The sequence below is a fragment of the Mauremys reevesii genome, linkage group 12 (assembly GCF_016161935.1).
Source record: "Mauremys reevesii isolate NIE-2019 linkage group 12, ASM1616193v1, whole genome shotgun sequence".
Lineage (NCBI taxonomy): Eukaryota > Metazoa > Chordata > Testudines > Geoemydidae > Mauremys > Mauremys reevesii.
The window spans coordinates 50,401,855-50,407,129 of record NC_052634.1 but is presented as its reverse complement, the minus strand read 5'-3'; the positions used below and the strand labels follow the sequence as shown (position 1 = coordinate 50,407,129).

The 5,275-nt window shown below is 58.1% G+C and overlaps 1 non-coding gene across 1 annotated transcript; it reads right to left on the bottom strand.

Moving 5' to 3' along the window:
- Positions 1 to 1,283: 1,283 nt before the first annotated feature.
- Positions 1,284 to 1,365, bottom strand: TRNAS-CGA. Its single transcript has one exon. It is a non-coding gene; the product is annotated as a tRNA-Ser (tRNA).
- Positions 1,366 to 5,275: the final 3,910 nt, after the last annotated feature.

The following is a 5,275-nucleotide window of genomic DNA, read 5'->3' as shown; positions in this document are numbered from 1 at the left end:
GCGGCCCTGCTTTTAGGGAGCCTGTTCCGCTCCTGGTGGGACCACAAGACGTCCCAGAGCAGAGAGGGTGGCCAGCAGAGCGGTGACAGGGGGGAACGGCAAGTGGCCGGCAATGTGGCCAGACAGCGGAGGGAGAAAGGGGCTTTCCCCCCGGGAGGTGAGAGGTGAACTCTGGGTTTTCACTGACCCAGGACAGCAGCTGTGGGTGAGGTGCAGTGAAGGGAGGGGCACATCCACAGAGCTTCTGGGGTCTGGATTTAGGAGCCCGAGGCAAAAGGCCACTGCCCAGCGCACTGTGGGTGGGTGTTTTGCTCATAGTGTTGTGTTATGAATCCTGATTGTGGTGTTTTCCCAAGTTAATAGAAGCTGATTTTCCTCCTTTTTATTAAAGTTTCTTTTCTACACTCAGTGGTTGTGAGTGGGGAAAGTATCACCTCTTAGAGGCACCCAGTGGCCAGGGTTAGTTTCCCCAGGTTACTGGGTGGGGGCTTAAGCAGATTGTGTGTTGTATTGTTGAAGAGGAGCCCCAAGCACCCAAACAGGGAATTGTAACTTCAACCTTCAGAGTAAGAGCCAGAGGTGCTGCCAGCTGAGCTAGCCAGGCCGCCTAAACGTATTAACCCCTTTCACCGCAAGAGCAAACACCGGGTACTTCTGTGCTTCTCAGCAGCTGGAAAAAAGCCTCTTGTGGGAAATATCTCCTGCCCCACTGCCAAAAGGAGCCCCTTGAGTGGGAACGGTCAGAGGCCCCACCCGGGGGCTGGCCCTGCTTTCCTACCGCCTTGTGAGGCTGGCCGCAGAACGAATGCTGGTCTGCAACAGGCCCTGCCCCCACCCCCAAGTCCTCTCCCTACACACCACTGACCAGCTGATCACTGGCAGGGGACAGGTGCTGAAGGGGACCAGCAGGAGCTTGTCCACAAGGCCCATAGCAGGGGGAGAGCTGGCTGCCAGTGGGTGCTGAGCACCTTCTCCCCCCCTCACCCCTTGCTGTTTCTGCAGCCCGTAGCACCATGGAGTCACTGACTTGGCTCCTTTCACACTCTAGAGAGAGGAGCAGAACCAGGGCTATGGCTGATCTATGGGGCACCAGGTGAGTGGCAGAGGCTTCAGGCGCTGAGAGTTTGCCTGACCCCTCAGGGACACAGTGTGAGGGGGTGTCCCAGGGATCTCTATGAAAGGAGCAGAACAGGATTTACTTGGGGTGGGGAGAGAATTGAGAGTGTCTCAGGGGGGTGTACAGAGGTATTGCCTGGGTGAGGGACTGGCTAAAACACAGGCCTCACTGTGAGCAGGATTCGAACCTGCGCAGGGGAACCCTATTGGATTTCGACTCCAACGCCTTAACCACTCGGCCATCACAGCTGTGAGCACAAAACTGCCCCAGTGCCAGAGAAACTGGTAAAGAATCCCAATGCCCAGGCGTGAAGTCATCTGAACTACAGAATTCCCACCGCAAACCTGGCTCCCAAAGCACAGGGGGGGATTGGGGGTTTGTCCTCTTTGCTTAGCCATGTGCAGTCGCACAGAGGCGGGTTTAAAGTCTCCCCTCCCACAGGCGGGAATGGGAAATGATTCTCAACTTGAAGCCCGATGTAGGGTGACCAGGCGTCCTGATTTTATTGGGACTGTCCCGATATTTGCCTGTTTGTCCCGCGTCCCGACCAATGTTTGGTCGGGACACTGGACAAACAAATAATTTTGCCCTCTGCTCCGGCCACAGGCAGAGCCCGGAGGGACACTCACCCCCCCGACCCCGCCCCCTCCTTCCCCCATTGGATCCCTCCCCAAATCCCCACCCTGGGCCTGCCCCAGCCCCACCCCCTCACTGCCCCATTGGATCCCTCCCCAAATCCTCGCCCTGCCCCAGCCCCACCCCCTCACTGCCCCGTTGGATCCCTCCCCAAATCCTCACCCTGGCCCTGCCCCCAGCCCCACCCCCTCACTGCCCCATTAGATCTCTCCCCAAATCCAGCCCTGGCGCCTATGGGGCAGCGCAGTGGTGCTGGAGGCAGTCTTGAGCAGGCAGGACCCATGTGGGCAGGGGCGGAGACACACGTGGGGCAGACACGCTCCTCCCAGGAGGGCCCAGGCCCAGCTGCCTGGTTCGCCCCTTGCCCGGGAGCTGCAGGAGGGACCTGGAGCTCGGCTGCAGAGCTCGGAGCCCAGGCTGGGCCCAGGAGCGAGGGGATGGGGGAGCTGGGGGGTGTATCGGGGGTCGGAGCCGAGAGTTGAGTGGAGATGGGGCTGTGCCACTGCCGCCTGGCGGTGGGGGAGGAGCCTCCGGCTTTTTTTTTTTTTTTGCTCCGCCACCCGCGTCCCAATATTTCATCTTTGACATCTGGTCACCCCAGCCTGGTGTGAATGAGGATGTCTGGACCAAGGGGCCAGGGACTGGCCTTTGCTAGAGAAACCACTGTCAAGTTTTAGCCAATTAGGACAAGTCAGCAAATAAGAACAACCTCAGGTCTCAGTAACTGCTACAGGTAGCAAAGTCCTACAGGGAGCAGTTTCTGGCACTACACCTGCCCAGCTCTGCTCCCTGGCTCTTCTCGGGCTCCTGCTCTCTCCTTAGCTCTGCCCCACTCTGGCCCAGGCAGTTCCAGCTCCCACGGAGGATGGGACCCCCTGGCCTGGTGACTCCCTCATTACACTGCCTGGCCTGTCAGTGCGGCTAACTTGGAGCTTTGTCCTCTCTCCATTGCCCAGGGGCCTGTCAGTCTCAGGGGCCTGATTTCCCATTGGCCCTTCCCCTTTCTATTGGGACTGGGAACTAGCCAACCAAACCCTCGCCCCCCCCCGCACCACACACACACACACACACACACACACACACACACACACACACACACACACACTAAGTTTTAGTAAAGGGCCAAGAGCCCCCTTACACAAGCCAGCCCCATGAGGGTCACCGATGTACAGAGAAGACAGCATGAGCTGGTCCCATGGTGTAACGGGCAGCACTCAGGACTCTGAATCCTACAATCTGAGTTCAAATCTCAGTGGGACCTTGTGTTGGCTGGTGGTAAAGCCCTGGAGCTCACAGTGATCAACTTCCCTGTCTCCAGTTGTGTAAGACCAGTCTTTCCCCCCCTCCTGGGTGACTCACATCTCCTAGAGCCAGGTCTCTGGCTGGGATGGACACAGTGGGTTGGGGCTCTAGAACTTGCTACCCTGATGGTTGGGATTCTCGCTGCTTCACAAGTTGGGGCCTTGTGCTTCCTGCCACACTTTTCCTCTGGCCCACATGGCGCTTGAAAAAAGGAGGGTTGGGGCCAGGATTGATAGTCAGGGCTTGGCAGGAGGGAAGAAGATTCCCAGGCTGGAGCCCCACACACCTTCCCTCCTCCTCTGGGCACCTAGAGCAGAGGCAGCCCAACTCTGTCTGCTGGACACGTCGGCAGCGTAGGTGAGTTCATGTAAATACAGTCTGGTCCCAAAGCCTCCCCCAACCCTGGCTCATCACTAGCTGTCAGGGGAGAGTCATTCACACCTTGCTTCCAAATCATCATTTGAAATTCTGAGGTTGGCCAACATTGCGAAGCCAATGCACCGACATTGTCAGCAAACACAACAGCTAGGTGAGAAACCCGGCTTTGTCCAGACTTTTCAAACCTATTTTACTTTCTCAGTTACAATTATTTTTCATACTTTGGATCTGCTTTTGAAGTGTGTGTTAACGTTTCAATTTCCATTCAAATTTGCAACCAATGACAACATTGGCAGCGCTGCATGTAACTACCTGACCACTGGGGAGGGGGGTTGGGGAAATTCGGGGAAGGGGGTGCACAGCCCCCTGGCTGGGGGGCGTATAGGGAATGCCAGGTTTCACTGAATTGAGTCTCCTACTGCAGCACCTCAGTAGGTTACATCAGAGAGGAGCTGCAGTGTCTAGGCAGTGGGATGCCTGTGCCTTTAAGAGCCCAGCCCTGGGAAGCCCATGCTGAGAGGTGCTGCCTGTGGGAGGGGAAATAGAAAAGCCCCTCTGCTCCGCCCACCCTGGTGTTGCGAACACCGGAGTCTCAGCCCCGGGGTAAATGTTACCCCTCTGCCCCTGCCTGTGCCGGGGTTTAACCCTCTGGCAGCGCCTCCCCCTGGGCTTAACTCTGGCTCCTTCCCCCCTCCCTGACTTTGCCCTTCAGCCCCTCTCCTAACTCTGCCTCCAGCTGCTTGAGCCCCCGACCAGTCAATTTCCACCCCCTGCTCAGACCCTGGCCACCCCCTCCTCTGATTTGCCCCCCTTTGCCCCTCTTTAATCCCTATAAAAAGTAGGGGGGGGGCTGGGTCCCATTCTCGGGGGCGGGGGGTGCTGGGCGCCTGGCCCCTGCCTTTCCAATGCTCAAAGTGCCCCACGATCTTGCGGATGTTTGCCGATTGCTGCAGGGTCACCTGCAGGGAGAGGGAGACACGGTTAGGAGGTGATGCAGCCAAGGGTGCCTCACCCAACACTGAGATGCAGCCACCTCTGGGGTGGGTTGCACAAGTTGGCAAATGAATTTGGAACAGGAAAGTCAGTGAAAGGACCGAGGCAGCTGGAGGAGGTGGAGAAAACCAGAAGCCCTGGATCTCAGCCCTGCCCCTCCCCCACTCTACCCCCTAACCTCCACTCTCCTCCCAGAGTTGGGGAGAGAACCCAGGAGTCCTGGTCCCCAGCCTTGCCCACCCCCATATTCCATCCAACAGCTGCCCCAATTCCAGGGCACTGCCATAGGGCACACCAGGGCCTGCCTGTTTGCACAGGACGGGCGACGCCAGTGCCCCAGGGTGGGGAGAGACGATGCTAAGGGAGAAGCAGGCAGCAGACACCCCCACGACAGAGTAAGAAGTGCTAGGGGGCGCCGTGCTGCAAGGAGTGAGGGGGGTTGTCAGGGAATGGGAAGATTTCCCCTCACAGCGGGTGCATCTGTCTCCCCCGCAATTCCTCCCCAGCCCTATCCCGGCCCAGGCTAATCCCGGCCCAGCTACCAGGGTTACATTTGGCCTGGATTCCCTAGCTGCTGGGGGAGGGACATGGGGCTGGGAGCATGAGCCTCTACTCCCCCTTCCCCCGACACAGTTGCATGGGCACTGACCAAAGGAGCCTGCAGCACTGCTGCCTAGAGGAAACTGAGGCACCAGCCCGTGACAGACACATCATGGCTCTCCTCATCCTCATCCACTTTTCCAGATACAACCCGGGGTGTGTGTGTGTGGGGGGGAAAACTCAGGGCAGTTGCATAGTTAACCTGTGGAACTCCTTGCCAGAGGATGTCGTGAAGGCCAAGACTATAAC